This window comes from Octopus bimaculoides, chromosome 4, assembly GCF_046866305.1.
Source record: "Octopus bimaculoides isolate indiv1 chromosome 4, ASM4686630v1, whole genome shotgun sequence".
In the NCBI taxonomy this organism is placed as follows: domain Eukaryota; kingdom Metazoa; phylum Mollusca; class Cephalopoda; order Octopoda; family Octopodidae; genus Octopus; species Octopus bimaculoides.
In genome coordinates this window covers 120,799,310-120,817,379 of record NC_142931.1, presented here as the reverse complement: position 1 = coordinate 120,817,379, position 18,070 = coordinate 120,799,310, and the positions used below count along the sequence as shown (strand labels likewise).

The following is an 18,070-nucleotide window of genomic DNA, read 5'->3' as shown; positions in this document are numbered from 1 at the left end:
GGTCAGATCTAGCTTCTCATACCCATCTTACAATATCATTCTAAAAATATATAATCATATCATCAAAATGTCAAAGGTACAAGATAATCCAAGATTAATTCAAAATGATGTACATTTGACAAAGTTATCTAAATGACAAAGGGTCACATAAAATAAAGGGTTGCTTAAAATTGCAAAGAAATAGCAACACAGACCTTGCCTTTAAAATATGAAAAATACAATGTGACATTGATCAGGCAAGGCTGTGTGGTAAGTTGTGCCATGCAAGCAATCTCCTTTGCTTCCAATCTTCTGTATATGTCTGGTCATGGGGAAATATTACCTTACTTGGAAATAGGTGATGGTTGAATACAGGAAGAGCATCCAGCCATAGAGAATCCACCTCAACAAATTCATCCGACACATACATGGCAAAGTGAATGTTAAAATGATAATGATGGTCTGTATTAGTAACTACTAAATTTCCAAATAATCATATTAAAAACAGTTATTTGCTATTTTTCTTTAAGTTTAAACAACACATCTTTCTTTGTAGTCCCAAACTGACAAAATCAGAAACTAATAAACTCTTATATCAGAATTTTCAAGCAAGAGTGTTGTTAAATTTATCAAATGCGCACGCGCACACACTACACACAATAGTTTTGGGTTCAGTGCCACTGTTTAATACTTATCTTCTGTTACTACCCCCAACTGAACAATGCTTTGAATAAGCTCGTGTGTGTGTTCATGTGTTGTCTTGTAGACCAGGGGTTTTCAAACTTTTTGACTTGCGGACCCCTTTATATTTCAGCCCCTTATAAACGCTTATGAAATTTACACATAAATATTTGCTTAAAATAACATATATTTTTACATTTATTTATTTAACAGTATTTAACAAATAGGTTTATTGTCAATTAAAAGATTTCGATTAAAAATATATATAAAATCAAATTGCCCATAAAAAGTATTTGCTGTCCACTACTGTTATAATTACAGCTAACGACAGAATTCCTTCCTACTTTATGTATTTTAAAATACCATTTCCACACTCAGTATCTGAAATTATTTAGCATTACGTAGGCTTTTGTTAAGATGAAATGCTAACGTTAATAAAAATCAATATTTAAGTAAAGCCTAATCAAAACAAACAAGAGAACGCGAGCAATGTTGGTAAACAATCGCAGAAGAAAGCTAATTGCTGCTCTCACTCAGTGAGTGCACTTACTATGTCGTAATAATATTATTATGTCATAACATCTGGTATCTTGCAAACTATCTGATGCAAACGGATAAAAAATAACTTAGCTGAAAAATACGGAAGTACTTAATGGCATCCAACACGAAAACCAAATTTGAAAGCCATTAGTGACGTGGAAATATATTTTAAATCCAGTTATAAGTCAATTTAACTTACACTGAAATATTTCATTTGTATTCACGTCTAAATGGTATTATTAAAATAACATATTTAAGGAACAAAAAAGATAGACGTGAATGCTAGTTAAGTGTCAATGAACAAGCCTAAAAAATTTTTTTACTGCAAGCAACATGGACGGTAAATACAGTCCAGCTGTTTACAAACAAAAATTTAAAACGTATACTTGGCTGAACTATTCAATAATTGTCACACAAAAAAAAAGTGAATTTACAAATGTATTTTTAAATAATTTTTGTTAATAACACAAGGCATATATGTGCGTGTGTTTGGTGATGAAAACAGGAAAAATAAAACTCAAAATAAGTGTGTATATATGTGCGTGTTTTTATTATTATTATTATTATTAATGATCGGTATTAGAGAGTTTCGCGTGTTGACACTTACTGATAAGTGCCAACGCACGAAACTCTCAGTCCTAAAGTCACACTAACTTTTGAGGGCTATTAACACACACACACGGACCTACACTACTTCATCGTGTCTCATAAACCCATTTTAGTTGAGTACAATTTGTACAGTGGCCAGGAGTAACTAGTAAACAATAAGAATCACACACAAAGGCAATATACAAAATGATTTACTCAGAAACATATATAAAATAATCACTTTCCAAAAACAGGACGAGGAGAAAAAGAACACTAAAACTATAACAAAATTATCAAACAATTACTTTATTCTGTCTACACTTATATTTATTTACAATAAACAAATTGAAACAATAAACAGTTGAAACCTGAGCAAAAACAAAACAATTGTTTAAAACTAGATTGATCAGGATTTAACAGGAAAGATAATTCACATATTTTTCTGACAAATTTTTACACTGGTACAGACAGACCTCTGTGAAGATTTTTATTTATATCAAATTTTATCGCGTAACTTTCACCTTGACATTTGTGAACAAAATTTAACATTTTCAACTATAACTAATATAAAAATTCCGGTCATCTTGTCTTGTTAAGAAATATGATAAATTATCAGTCATCTACACTTGTGTCAAAAATAAAATCAAGTGGGCGAGATAATACACATATATGTACATTACAAATATACATACATGCATACATACATACATTCACACACAACACAACATAGCCCTATACTGTTGGAAATTGTCTGATTACGCAATGCTACTTCAATGCAAAATAGTGTTAAGATAGTATGCATTCACGATATGAATACAAGATCAGGTAGACTTGTGTGTCATTATCGATAGTTGATAATAGAAGGAAAAGTAATCATCAGTTAATTTAACTGTTTAAAAATAAACTCTTGCTTTATCAAAACTAAAAAAAAGAAGGCGGACAAAAGCCCTTTTACAGAGGAAGCGTTGTATCAAAAGTGTACAAGATCTAGACAGCTGATCTTTAACGGACAGGGAAACCACTGGAGCGGTCATTCACCTCGCTAAATCAGCAATGAGATCCCGTTGAAATCGCTTTCGATATTCAAATCCTTCCTATAAGAAAGAGGGGGTAATCAGACCGAAACGACTTGAGCCGAAATCAGTGTTTCTCATACAGAAGTGTGTGGGGCAATTACAACCACTTCCCCGCCCCCCCCGAGGAAGGGAGTGGTTGAGAAAAATGAAAAGGGAGTAGATAAACTCGAATGAAAACATAGGATTCCAAGTTTTGAACTTCTGTAAATTTGTCCAACCATGGTGAAGAAAGATTTATATGGATGTAAACCCTACTTTCTCTTCTCATTAGGAACCACCTAATTAATATGCCATTTATATTCGCATGTATGTGTGTGAGTGGAAAGAAGCTTGCTTCCCAACCGCATAGTTCTAGGCTCAGTTCCACTGTGTGACACCTTGGGCAAGAGTCTTCTACTACAGCGTCGGGTAGACCAAAGTCTTGAGTGGATTTGGTAGACGGAAACTGAAAGAAGCCAGTTGTGTGTGTGTGTGTGTGAGTCTGTCTGTCTGTATCCCACCACCGCTAAACATTCGGTGCTGGTGTGTTTACGTCCCCGTAACTTAAAGTTCGGCAAAAGAGACATCATCATCATTTAATGTCTTCCTTCCGGGTCAAATTGTCCACGGGTTGGACAGTTTGACCTATAGAATAAGCACTAGGCTTTAAAAAAATAAGTCCTGGGATCGATTTGTTTGACTAAAACTCTTCGAGGTGATGCCCCACCATGGCTGCAGTCAAATGACTGAAACAAAAGGTGTGTGGTGTGTATTATATGCATATATGTCTAGGTCATTTAATCAGGTTGAACCGTTAATATCTACACATTTTTTCGTTCACTCTCCATTTTTTCCTTTCAATCTTTTCAGTCGAAGAGTGTAGGCACGAAACGTCAAAGACTTTTCCATCCATCCTGAATGTTGAAGTTATACACCTGCTTGTTGTTCCTTCACCTGTCTTCCCCTTTTTTCTGTACATTTGAACTATATATATATATATATATATACACATACATATCCTTCAAGCTGATGACACCAGACGTAATCATTTCACGATAAAGATCATTACCCTCACGTATATACATACATATGTATACATACATATATACATACATATGTATATACATATATACATATATATATACATATATATATACATATATAAACATATATGAGTGGCTGTGTGGTAAGTACCTTGCTTACCAACCACATGGTCCCGGGTTCAGTCCCACTGCGTGGCACCTTGGGCAAGTGTGTTCTACTATAGCCTCGGGTCGACCAAAGCCTTGTGAGTGGATTTGGTAGACGGAAACTAGAAGCTCGTCGTATGTGTATATATATATATATATATATATATATGGAAGCCAGTATGCTCCGTTGGATGTGTAATGTCAATGTGAATACCCGTCAGAGTGTAAGTATTTTGAGAGAAAAGCTGAACATTAGAAGCATCAGTTATGGTGTGCAAGAGAGACGATTGCGCTGGTATGGACATGTGGTGAAAATGGATGAGGATAGCTGCCTGAAAAAGTGCCACACCCTAACAGTTGAGGGAACCCGTGGAAGAGGTAGGCCCAGGAAGACCTGGGCTGAGGTGGTGAGGCAAGACCTTCGTACATTGGGCCTCACCGAGGCGATGACTACTGACCGAGACCTTTGGAAATGTGCTGTGCGTGAGAAGACCCGGCAAGCCAAGTAAGATCGTTGCCAGTGCCCCTGGACTGGCTCTTGTGCGGGTGGCACATAAGATGCACCATTTTGAGCGTGGCCGTTGCCAGTACCGCCTGACTGGCTTCCGTAGGATTTTCGAGCGAGATCGTTGCCAGTGCCCCTGGACTGGCTTGTGCGAGTGGCACATAAAAGACACCATTTCGAGCGTGGCCGTTGCTAGTATTGCCTGACTGGCCTTCGTGCAGGTGACACGTAAAAGCACCTACTACACTCTCTGAGTGGTTGGCGTTAGGAAGGGCATCCAGCTGTAGAAACTCTGCCAAATTTAGATTGGAGCCTGGTGTTGCCATCCGGTTTCACCAGTCCTCAGTCAAATCGTCCAACCCATGCTAGCATGGAAAGCGGACGTTAAACGATGATGATGATGATGATATATATATATATATGTATGTGTGTGTGTGTGTGTGTGTTTGTCTCCCCCAACATCGCTTGACAACCGATGCTAGTGTGTTTACGTCCCCGTAACCTAGCGGTTCGGCAAAAGAACTGATAGAATAAGTACTAGGCTTACAAAGAATAAGCTCTGGGGTTGATTTGCTCGACTTTAAAAGCGATGCTCCAGCATAGCCGCAGTCAAATGACTGAAACAAGTAAAAGAGTAAAGAGTATATAGACATATATAAACAAACAATGTGTGTGTAGTTGCGATTTATAGAAAGACGAAGACAGGTGTATGAACAACAAGCAAGTGTATTAGTTTAACGCTCGGGAAACATGGAAAAGTCTTTTACATTTCGAACCTATGCTCTTCAACAGAAAGGAATAAGAGAAAATAAACAAAGAGAAAACGAAAAAAAAAACTTGTAGATTTCAGCGGTCCAGCATGGCGAATGATTGGGGGGGAAAAAGAGGTTGAAAAAATATATGTATCAATTACTAGTATATACTATCAATACGATGGACACCCAAGTTGAGAATCCTCGACAAAAAAATACATTATCCAACATGTTCTCCCCAATTTAAAGACGGTAAGGGCGGTTTGAGGACGTTTAGGTTGCTACTTCCAGCATATTAAGCGATCGCTGAGATCTCACACCTTTGTCAATTTGTTATCCGTTACAATCAGCATGACAAGGAAGTGAGCTGACGAACAAAAGTAACGAGATAAGTTTTTAAATACAAGCCAATTCTTTAAAGATATTCATCCACACGCCTTCCTTTTTAATAGAAGGACTATAAACGATATATTTTCTAAATTAAAGAACAGATTTCAATGTTATTTAATACGGCATCTGACAACTCCATATTCAAAAACAAATAAAAGACAAAAGGTTTTCTTGAATAATTTAACTGAGCAAATAGATAAAGATAGAGGTTAAGGACAGATTGCTAAATAGCAAACGTTGCTACAGGTGAGTTCTAAATGAGCAAATCAATTAATGACCACTCCAACATATTTTCAGACGTTGCTTACCCACAACTTGCATCATTCAGTAATCTCTTTCTTTAATAAGATGTGATGACGTGAAAGAAATTTGGCTGCTGTTTCTAGCAGATCGAATGGATGTGGATGACAGAAGTAATTGGCAAGCGAAGTTGGCCTTGTGGCAATGAGAGCTGGCCTTCACATGTTATAACACGATTGGACGATTGTTACTGCAATCAACTCTGGCCACTATTACTATTGGGTCTCTCGAATTAATTTGACATTATAACACATTCTGTGATGATACGATGTAAAAAAAAAGTTTACCTAAAAGCTAGAATTTGCATATAATTGAAAAGAAAATATACAAATCTTCCCCTCATTTTATATATATATATGTATATACATCATACACACATAGAGAGAGAGAGGGGGAAAGGGGAGAAAGAGAAAAAGGTGTGCTAGCTAATAAGTTGCAAAGCACACACGTGTGTGTGTGTGCATCTAGGCCAGTTAATAAGTTGCAAACATCTGCACTTTCCTTAAGAATTGTCTATTTTCAAGTGCTTTCATTCAAAATACTAAGAAACAAATAGTTATAGAATTTTCCTTTTTATGGATCTCATCGATCAAGTCCATTAGAAACTTTTAAAATGTATTTGTACCCTCTCCTCCGCAAAAATAATTGATTCATAATGACTGGTAAAGTAGAGAAGAAAAACAAAATGCTAATGTGTTAGTAGTAAAACCACGAATTAAAATAATTGTTTGGATGCAGTTTAAACAAAAATCTTACAAACTAGAGAAGATAAAACGTATTTAAAGTATCTCATACTTTTGTTTTTATCGATTAAGAAAAACCAGAAGAGGCAAGTGAAAACAAATCATAACATGACGGCAATTTGAAATGTGAGTTATTTATAGATAAGAGCATCAAGCTAAACGACTTCTGAGAATTCATCGTTACAATTACACTTCATATGTTTTTGTAAAAAAAATTTTCAATATTTAAATATTTGTTGAAAGAAAATTTTTCATCTTGTAATTTGTCTTTAGTTTTAACGAAATCATTTTAAAACCGAACTGAAAATCTAAGAGAAAATACTATAAACGAAGTAATCGGCAGAAACTTATTTCGGTAAAGAGTAAATTACAAATTACTACTGACATACACACACAAGCGAACACTCATAAAACAGTAATGGATCACCATGTGGCTAACAAACGAATGGGAGGTACCTGTTTGTATGTTTAAACGACTGGTTAGATGAACAGCAGGTATCTCAATTAAAAGCAAAGTAAAACGCAAAAGAAAAAAAAAATCAAACGTTGCCGAGCAGAAACCAAATATCTACAGCAGATTCCTTTTTTAACTGACCAAAACAAGTAAATATACATAACAGAGTCACGTGTAGGAGCGAAGTTGCTCGGATTTAAGAAACTCAGCACCCACGTTTGTGAAATAGGAACGAGCTGTGCAAAAGCCTACACCAAGCCAAATTAGAGACTGATCCGAATAGCAATAAATAAATAATCATTGCCAAGAATATCAGCCAAGCAACCAAAGCACCATCCTTCTACATGTGTCGGTGTGCGTGTGCACACACACATTATATATATATAAAATGTATATAGGTATATGTAAAGTACACGGATCTTTCGTTAGTTTCGACAATAAATATTCAGTTGTTAGATCAAATGAACTACCAATTCGATAAATCTACATGCTCGTGTGCTCTTAATGCAATTTTTTCGGGCAGAAATCGACGCGATGGCACATTGGGTCTTGATTTAAAAATAATAACACACCAAATACACAATTTCCGACTATCCACTCTCACTCACGAGGCTTGCGTCGACCCGAGGCTATGATAAAAGACACTTGTCTAAGGTGCCATGCAACGAGATCGAGCTAAGGACCTCATGTTTAACGAGCAAACTTCTTAAATCGTTCGGCCATGCTTGTATGTATATATAATACAGACGCAATCACTGAAACAAAACAAATAAAAAGAACAGGGCGAGGAATAGAAACTATTACCAGCAAAGAAGTTACGAAAAAGTTAGCATACTAACCATTCCCCAACTGATCAAGTCATCGTAGGCACGATCTTCCACTAACGTCCATAGTTTGGATAGAAATGCAGGGACAGTCCCCGAATTATTTTCGTTTGCTGGGTACATTTCCAATACCATTTAACACTTTGAAAGGTAAAATAGTGTTTTCCAAAGTGGTTAAATTCCTTATTACTGGGAGCAGGACCAGTAGGTCTTACTTTCAATTTGGTAAAGCTGGTATAAATACAGTTACTCCTTGAAGTGTTTTTTTTTTTTGACACAAGAAAAAAAAAATAATAATGACTGAGATTAATTTACAATGGCTAAATACAATGTTTAGCTTTTTATGTCTGACATTATACGTACTGCGCATGTCATAACATGGAAGTATGCAGTAAATATCTACACGTCGCTGATTGGTCAATAAAGATGTAAGTTTAAAAAAAAAGCTTAGAGTTCAACTTCTTTATATTACAACAGTGGGGTTTTTTATTTTCACTTTTTTTTAGTCATTGGTCTGCGGCCATGCTGGGGTACCACCTTGAAAGGTTTGTAGTCGAACGAATCGACCGCTAGTACTCACTTTTAAAGGCTGGTACTTATTCTGTTGGATCCTTACCCGAACCGCTAGATTAAGGGGACATAAACAAATCAACACCGGTTGTCAAGTGGTGGTGGTCAGGGACAGAGGCACATATTAATGTTTGTTTTTATGTCAAGTTAAAATAAAAACAATTTTACATTAAACTGAAGGATTACTCAACACTTTTTGTAGAGTAGATATTACCATGATATATATAGGGGCTGGGGGGAAATGAGGTGTTTTTACTGCATTTTTGACTTTCAGACAAAATATACTCTTTACAAATGTTCACCCACCTTATAGAAATTATATTAGCTAAGCAAATGGCCTCCCTAAATGCATTAAAAAGCATTATAACATAATCTGATCACCATTTCAGAAAATTATCGTCGTTCTCTTTCAGCATATGAAAGACAAATTTGGCTGGGGCAAAATGAATAAGAAAAGATAATGTAAATTTGCTGTTTCAATTCTCAACAAAACGAACTCATACACATCAATTCTCATCCTTAGATATCAGAAAAATAAGAAATGCAAAAAAAAAAAAAAAAAAAAATTTAATATCCAATGGTTTCGGGTTCAGTACCACTGTGGCACCATGGGAAAGTATCTTCTACTATGGCCTCGGGCCGACCAAAGCCTTGCAAATGGATTTGGTAGACGGAAATTAAAAGAAGCCCATATATATATATATATATTTGTTTTCCCCCTTCCATCGCTTGACAACTGATGGTGTATTTACGTCCCCGTAACTTGGACATTACTCATTTTAACCCAATTTTAGACATATTTTGAAACTTGAAAATTATCAAACTAGACATTAATATGAGATAAAATTGACCTGGAATCCAACAGAGAAGAGATTATTGTTCGTTAAATACCAAAAATTATCCAGACCGACAGATAATTCCCACATGGTCTCAGACTCGACACGGAGACCCACATTAAGTGCCTAGAGGAGGTTGTGCTGCTGAAACACGCTGTCTGGCAACATGACTGCACCATACCAACAATTGTCCGTCTGTAAGTTGTCTGTTGACGAATTATCCAGATATTTTATTAGTAACCTTAATTACAATCTGGTCACGATTAAGGAAAAATCTCTTGAAAAAAGAGGACTTGCTATCTGACTATGTTTCGGACTCTCTCAACTTCAACAACAACAACAATTTGAAATATATAGAGTAAGAATAACGAAAAAATCAGAAGTTACTCATTTTGCCCCACCTTCATACAAATTTAGTGATGCAAACAAGAAAAGTAGTTTGATAAGTGTTAACGCACGAAATCTCGACTTTACTCTGTTACTTCTGCTAAATCTTATAAAGAGCAAAAAAAAAGTCATGTATACGGGTGTGTAGTAAGAAACTTGCTTCCCAACCACATAGTTCCTGGTTCAGTCCCACTGCGTGGCACCTTGGGCAAGTGTCTTCTACTAGGGCCGACCAAAGCCTTGTGAGTGGATTTGGTGGACGGAAACTGAAAGAAGCTTGTCGTATATATATATATGTGTGTGTGTGTGTTCCCCACCATCACTTGACAACCGATGCTAGTGTGTTTACATCCCCGTAACTTAGCAGTTCGGCAAAAAAGACCGATAGAATAAGTACTAGACATACAAAGAATAAGTCTTGGGATCAATTTCTTGAACTAAAATGCCTTTAATGACAAAAACAAGTAAAATAAAAGAATGTATGTGGTGGGGCAAAATTAGTATGAAGGATAAAATGAGTAATCTGACCTCTGGTAATTTTCTCCTTGTTCGTTTGATATCATTACATTGCAAGTATTGTATCATCATTTTGTATTGTTACATTATATTCAGGAGTAAAAATTGGTCAGCATAGATGTTGTTGAAGCTGAGAGAGTCCGAAACATAGTCAGATGACAGGTACTTTTTTTTCAAGAAATTTTTCCTCAACTTTGACCAGATTGTAATTGAGGTCGCTAATAAAATATCGACATAGTTTTTGGTATTTATCAAACAATATTCTTTTCTCGGTTGGATCCCAAGTCAATTTTATCCCACATTAATGCTTAGTTTGATAATTTTCAAGTTTCAAAATATGTCTAAAATTGGGTTAAAACGAGTAATCTCTAATTTCAATAATGTCCTCTCTCTAATAGTATAGTGAATAAATATACATCACGTAAAGGGCACTCCAGCATATCGTGAAGAAAGTATAGATAATATTTTATGTTGAGTGTTTTTTATCTAGTCAAGTTTCGTTAATTTCATATCATGTGCCATTTTTCCCTGATCCTCTTTCCTTTGACCTAGATATTCATCTTTTTACTTCTTTTTACATGTCTTATCTTTCTGATATCTAAGGACGGGAATTGATGTGTATGAGTCTGTTTTGTGGGGAACTGAAGTAACAAATTTACATTATCTTGTCTTACTCATTTTGCCCCGGCCAAGTTTGTCTTTTCATATGCTGAATAGTCATTAGATCATGTTATAATGTGTTTAATGCATTGAGAGAAAGCCATTTGCTAAGCTGATATAGTTATTTGTAAAGGGCATATTTTGTTTCAAAGTCAAAAACGCAATAAAAACTTATTTTGCCCCGCCCACCCTTGTGTACACATACACAAGCTTCTTTCACTTTCTGTCTCTCAAATTCTCCAATAAGGCTTTGGTCAACCTAGAGTTATAGTTGAGGATGCTTGCCCAATGTGCTATGCAGGGGGACTGAACTCAGAACCATGTGGTTGGGAAGCAAACTTCTTACCACACAGCCACATGTTATGCACTAAGTTTGTCAACATTATTTTCGTGTTTTGCAGAAGCAGATTGGAGGAAATAGGTGATTAAATTGCTTATCGCTAAATCACACAACACAAACTGTTCAAAACATGTCACATTATTAACAAAATATCATACTTGAAGTAAAAATTATGTTGACGATGAAAACTGAAAAAAAGAAAAGTTATTCATTTTCTGGCCGGATTGTGAACTTTTGTAAAGCTACATAGAATCACTATGGAATCGATACTTCAGTCATCTGAACTTTAACAGTGAAAACAATAGTCAGATATTAAACATTAAAACATTTTTCATTAATTTCATTATCATTTTACTAACTACTACACTCTTTACAGTAGCCAGCAATAACCAGTTTACGAAACAATTTATAAACAACGCTTCACAAAACACATTTGGTAATATTTTCAGCATCTTGAATTATCATCATCATCATCATTATTATAGAACTTGAAACTGTAATTAAAATCGGATCCAGGATAAAATTATAACCAAACTCTTAATTGTAAAAAGAATTTAATAAGGGAGTATGCAATAAGAAATTGCAAAATAAAGTTAGTTATATATGTGCGTGTGTGTGTGTTGCCGAATATTTTGTGTCAAACGAGAGTTGCAGATCACCCAGGTTTTAAATATTAATATTATATTCTATCTTTATAATAGATCACGAAGGAAAATTGCATTCAAATTAAGTTTCTTTTTCTGCTCCCTGTTACGAAATATTTGTAACAGTTCCGAAATAGCAGTGCTGCACATCCCACAACTAGTAGTGTTGAGATGTGCATATAAATTCTTTGAAAATTCATCAACAAAAATTGATTTTCTTTACAATAATGCTACTCTTGTAGTATTATGATACAATTTAGTAGTAATATATTGTCAAATCTAATAATACGCATTCAAAAATCGAGATTAAGTCACACCTAAACTCGGCATGAATTAATTTTTGTTTACAGCTGTTAATTAACAAAATTCCATTTTAGTATTTCAGGCGGAATGATTTATTAAGGTTGATTTTCAATACTACATAGTTACAGCAATCCCTGATATTTTTTTATAGCTGTAACATCACCCATTTTAAGAAGTTGTTTCGAAATATTTGCAGTGATTCAAACAACGGGAAATGTTTTCGTGTTTCACCGGTTTTACGAGAACCAATCACCATACACCAAACAAATATACGAACAAGGAGGATGAAATAGTAAACACGTAAATATATAAATTACGTGGTATAATAAACAAAGCTGAGAACAACATGACTAAATATGCGGAGTTGATCTAAATAATAAAGAGTACTGTTAGAACAACGTAATGGAATAAGACAGTAAAGTATGAAGTAATCTTCATAAACAATTCCACATTCTGAAGAATTAGTACTCAGTCTTAAAAGGATGTGGATAGTGTTTAGATGTTTCTTCTAGCATGTGTATGGTTCTAGGTAGACTGGGGTCTGTAAGTTGACAGTTTGACTGTAGCAGACGTAGAATTAGTCCTTTCGGGTCTCGTTATATTAGAGTATAGAGTGGAACGGGGAGGCTGTGGATTTTATTTATTCAGTCAGGTTAATCGGAAACGTGCCTTGGACTAGATACTGTAGTGTAGCATCTCGACTTTGGGGTAGTGGACGAATACATATTCAGGATTGGCCTCTAAAAAGTTCAGTTTCCACGTGTGGTTCAAGTTTACTTAGACGTGGGTATTGTTTCACAGTTAGCAACACAAGTCGGGATTGAGATCCGTATTTCGAGGACCGCCTTTTCTGAACGAACGTCTGTCTGAGTAGCTGCACATAATGTTCTAATACTGTGAAGTGCTAGCTACCATAAGTCAACTTTTAATTTTTGTGTCCGAAGCAATTTTTGCCGTGCTGCAGGGAGAACAACAGCTAGTCACGATTTCATTTTCTTGTAAAAAAGTGTTTTTTGTTTTTGTTTTTCTTGGAAAATGAATATTGCTGCTTGATCTGAATGACTGTATTTCAGATCAAGCAGCAGTATTCATCCAACTGAAAATATAAAACAATTAGCACATACAATTAATAACGGATGTTGTGTGATATGTCGCTACAAGCAAATGCAAAAAAAAAAAAAATCGACTGTAGCCATCAACAATTTTTGTTAATGTCAGAGAGCTCTAGAAATTAATATTGAATCTCTCGAAAGTGTAGGTAGCTTTTATCAGATGTCGTTTAAATAAAATCTAGTTCTTATTTCATTGCAAATGGAACAGTTAGTAGTCATTTTATTTTTTCTATTGAGTGAGGTAAACTTTCTTAGCGTGCACACGTAATAGATCACATGCATTACACCGGGTTGACAAAGGACAATGGACCAGCAGGTTCAGAAGTAACAGTAAACGGTAAAGGTTGGGCTTGAATGTCACCATCCATAATTGTATATCCCAGAAAGGTGATAGATGTTTGCCCAAATAATAATTATCGATATTCAGTGTCAGGTTACAGCGCTTGGCAGCTTCTGATAACCAGTTTTAAGTTTCGGTCGTGTTCCCCTGTATCATTACATTGATTTTGATAGTAAATGTACTTCTAACACGATACTAGGGAGTGTTAACGATTTTTTTTGTCTTTTTTTCTCCTGTTCCTGGGCAGTACATGCCTAAAATGCACAAGAAACAATACAACTATTATCCTTATCTTCAAACTCGGTGTGTGTGCGAACTTGGTACTGGTAATTTTGAAACTATTTATTTCCAAATAAATTTGGTGCTGAATAGCTGATAAAAATTAAGCTTCCGAGAATTTTCTAGCATTTTCCAGTAATTTAATTTAAATAGTGTAAACTCAATAATGATATTTTGCAGAACATTTCCAAACAGACTCAGGATTGTTAGCTGATAAAGAATTTTCATGCATTTTCAAATATCTAAAAAATTTCCCTACTTCCTGGAACTTCCTAGAACTCAATAGAATTTCCTACTACTTTCTAAAACTTCCTAGAACCTCCAAGGGTTTAATAGAATTTCCTTATACTTTCAATAACTTTCCAAAACTTTATAGAAATTTCTAGAACTTACCAGTAATTTAAGTAGTACTATAAGTCTAAGGTATCGTAAACTCAATTCTTCTTTCTAGTTATCATGAACCACATCTCAACCTTTGTTCATCATATTTACCCCTCATTCTCCCATACACTCTTGCAACCTCTACTATCCTCATCTCCAGTTCTGTCTCTACTGACCTTGTACTTTCAGGGTTTTCTCTAACACTTTATCATCATTATTCTCTCTTTCCAGCTCCACCCTACCCATTCCTCTATAATGTAAGTAGCCAGATAGCTTCTCTCCAGCAAGAAACCTGTTCAGTTCTGGGCCCTTCTTTCATACTTTAACCTCTCGTCTCCTAGCATAAAGCTACCTTTTTTTACTGTAGCCCCAGCTCAGTTGAAATGGATTTTAGTTTTGTGAGCTACATGAAAACTTTGACAGTGCTGGTGACACGAACCCAGCACACTTTGTAAAGTGGGTGACATTAGGATGGATATCCAGCCAAAGAAGCCATGCAAAAGCCAACATTTGAATGAACCTGATGCAGTCCTCTGGTTTTTTGGATCCTCTTAAAATGTCCAATCCATGCCACCATGGAAAATGGACATTAAAAGATGATGACATATATTACTAGAGACCATTTCATTTTATTCTTTCTGTAGTTCCAGTCAACCTCCCTCATCTCTGAGTTTATTTCCAACTAACATCTATCCTTTATACTTATTGTTAACCCTGCTCATAATTACCATCAATCACCCAACTCCTGTTCACCTCCTATACACATCTGACTACCTCCAACCTATATTTATATCCATCTCTCATTCTTCCCTTACACTCTAGCAGCCTTACCTACTTCTATTGCTCGAATGTTTTTTTTCACGTGCCACCAGCACAAGTGCCAGTAAGGTGACACTGGTAACGATCATGCTCAAATGGTGCTATTTACGTGCCACGGGCACGGAAGCCAGACAGCTGCTCTGGCAATGATCACGCTCAAACAGTGCTGTTAGTCATCGAATTTGGTTCAATTATGATTTCAATTTTACTTGCCCCAAAAGGTCTTCACAAGCAGAGTTTAGTGTCCAATGAAGGTAAGGTTGGCATGGGTGCTATTCAATTTCAATTTCACTTGCCTCAACAGGTCTTTGCAAGCAGAGATTAGTGTCCAATGAAGGAATGGTACGCATAAGTGGGCTGGCTACACCCCTGGCAAAGGCCACGGATTATGGTCTCACTTGGCTTGCCGGGTTTTCTCACGCACAGCATATTTCCAAAGGTCTCGGTCACTTGTCATTGCCTCAGTGAGGCTTAATGTTCGAAGGTCGTGCTTCACCACCTCGTCCCAGGTCTCCCTGGGTCTACCTCTTCCACAGATTCCCTCAACTGCAAGAGTCTGAAACTTTTTCACACAGCTATCCTCATCCATTCTCGCCACATGACCATACCAGCACAATCATCCCTCTTGCACACCACAACTGATGCTTCTTAGGTCCAACTTTTCTCTCAAGGTACTTTCACTTTGTTGAGTATGCACACTGACATTACACATCCATTGGAGCATACTGGCTTCATTCCTTGCGAGCTTACGCATGTCTTCAACAGTCAGGGCCCATGTTTCACTGCTATGTAGCATGGCTGTTCATACACATGCATCGTACAGTCTGCCTTTTACTCTGAGTGAGAAGCCCTTTGTCACCAGCAGAAGTAAGAACTCTTTGAACTTTGCCCAGGCTATTCTTATTCTAGCAGCTACACTTTCAGCGCACCCTCCCCCGCTACTGACTTGGTCACCTAGGTAATGGAAGCTAGTAACTACTTCTAGTTTTTCTCCCTGGAATGTGGCAGAAGTTGTTCTCTGCACATTTTCAGAGGCTTATCTTTGGCTAGGTATTTCTCCTGCAGCTGTCTTACCAGAAATATAGCATCAGTGGTGCTTTTCCCTGGCACGAACCCAAACTGCATCTCGTCTAAACTGACTCTCTCCCTAATTAGTTGGGCTATGACCCTCTCCATGACTTGCATTACCTATACCTCTATAATTATTTGTATCTAAAGCATCACCTTTACCTTTGTAGTAGTTGTCATTGGGTACGACTCCTTCGTGTATCACCTGGTTAACTATACGGGTGATTAGGCTATAGTTGACACTGCCAGATATTTTCAGCATCTCTGCAGTGATTCCTGATGGGCTGGGGGCTTTCCCTGTCTTCATACTCTTAATTGCTTTATCTACCATGGTACTGTCAACTCGGATAGCTGGTCCGTCTGTTGGATTGACATTCAGCAGATTCTCTTTCTCTCATTCATTCTCTTTATTGAGCAACCTTTCATAGTGGCGTCTCCAAACCTCTCTCTTTGCAGTCATATTTAGTGCAAAGAAACCATCATCCATGTGGACACATTTCTCTCCTACATCACGATTCTCTCTCACACACTGTCTTGCAACACGAAATACCTCAAGTCTTTGGTCCTCACGGCGCAAATGCTCGGGAAGGGAGAAATTCTTTTACGTTTTGAGCCTACGCTCTTCAACAAAGAGGAACACAGAAATAAGCAGAGAGAGAAAATAAAAAGATTTAGTGGCTAGCAATCAATATATATACATATATATATATGTGTGTGTGTGTGTATATATATAGAGAGAGAGTGAGAGAGGTAATTATGTGGATAAACAAATTAAATATAACAGCTCGGGCTGGATATACAAAATACATATATATGTACACTAGTAGACAGAAAGAAAGCAAAGACTTTCAGACAATGAGTATTTAAGTATAAATATATAGATATTTATACTGATAGATCAAACTTAGAATACAAATGACAGAAAAACTAAAGGGGATCATTTTCTACTCTGATGACAGAGGTTCAATTTATCCAATGTTTATTTGCTTCCATTATGGCCTGCATGTCAAGAAAATGTGTATACAAATCGACTAAAATAGGTAATCAAAATGAATTACTAAAACATCAATCCACTTCAAAATTTTTTTAACCCACAATTAAAAATATATCAAAATAAGTTCCTTTTTAAAATGAAGCAATCCATGGTAGGTAAGAGAGTTTTGTGAACAACTTGATTGTGAAATTCCTAGAATGTTCTGTTCATCCTAATGAGGGAGTCATTGCCAAGATGTGCTTTAACTTGCAATCAGGCTGTGGCAGTGAACTCCTGAAATGGCCACAGACATGTTTTTTGACCTACCCTTTTTTGGAACTCTCTTACCTACCATGGATTGCTTCATTTTAAAAACAAACTATTTTGATATATTTTTAATCATGGGGTAAAAAATTTTTTTAGTCGATTGATATGTTTTAGTATATCATTTTGACTACCTACTTTAGTTGATTTGTATATACTTTTTCTTGACAGGCCCTTCTATATATTTTGTATTTTTATATGTGCATATATATTTTTTATCTTCTGTGCTTATATATGTATTCCTTTTATATGTTGAAGGCCATGGTATTATTTGTATATGATGAAATATATAGAAACGTGGGGTCATATGAAGTCATTTGCCTGAATTTGATGTTTGTTCTCTAATCAATCTCTAATTAATAAATTTATATATGTGTGTGAGTGTATATATCTATGTGTGTGTGTCATTGTGTCTGTCCCTCACCACTGCTTGGCAATCAATGTTAGTGTGTTTATGTCTCTGTAACTTAGCAATTTGGCAAAAGAGACTGATAGAATAAATACTAGGCATAAAAAA

At 36.1% G+C, this 18,070-nt stretch overlaps 1 protein-coding gene across 11 annotated transcripts in view; it reads right to left on the bottom strand.

Annotated features, from left to right (window-relative positions):
- The window catches only part of LOC106876922 (heat shock factor protein 1), a 115,550-nt gene extending 107,183 nt beyond the window's left edge, over positions 1-8,367 (bottom strand). For 4 of the 11 annotated variants that reach the window (XR_016241664.1, XR_016241667.1, XM_089351270.1 and 1 more), the window contains exon 1: positions 7,922-8,367. The gene's annotated coding sequence lies outside the window, so the exon portion shown is untranslated. The remainder of the gene's footprint in view (positions 1-7,921) is intronic. The other 7 variants (XR_016241663.1, XR_016241665.1, XM_089351268.1 and 4 more) reach the window with 2 other exon arrangements.
- Positions 8,368-18,070: the final 9,703 nt, after the last annotated feature.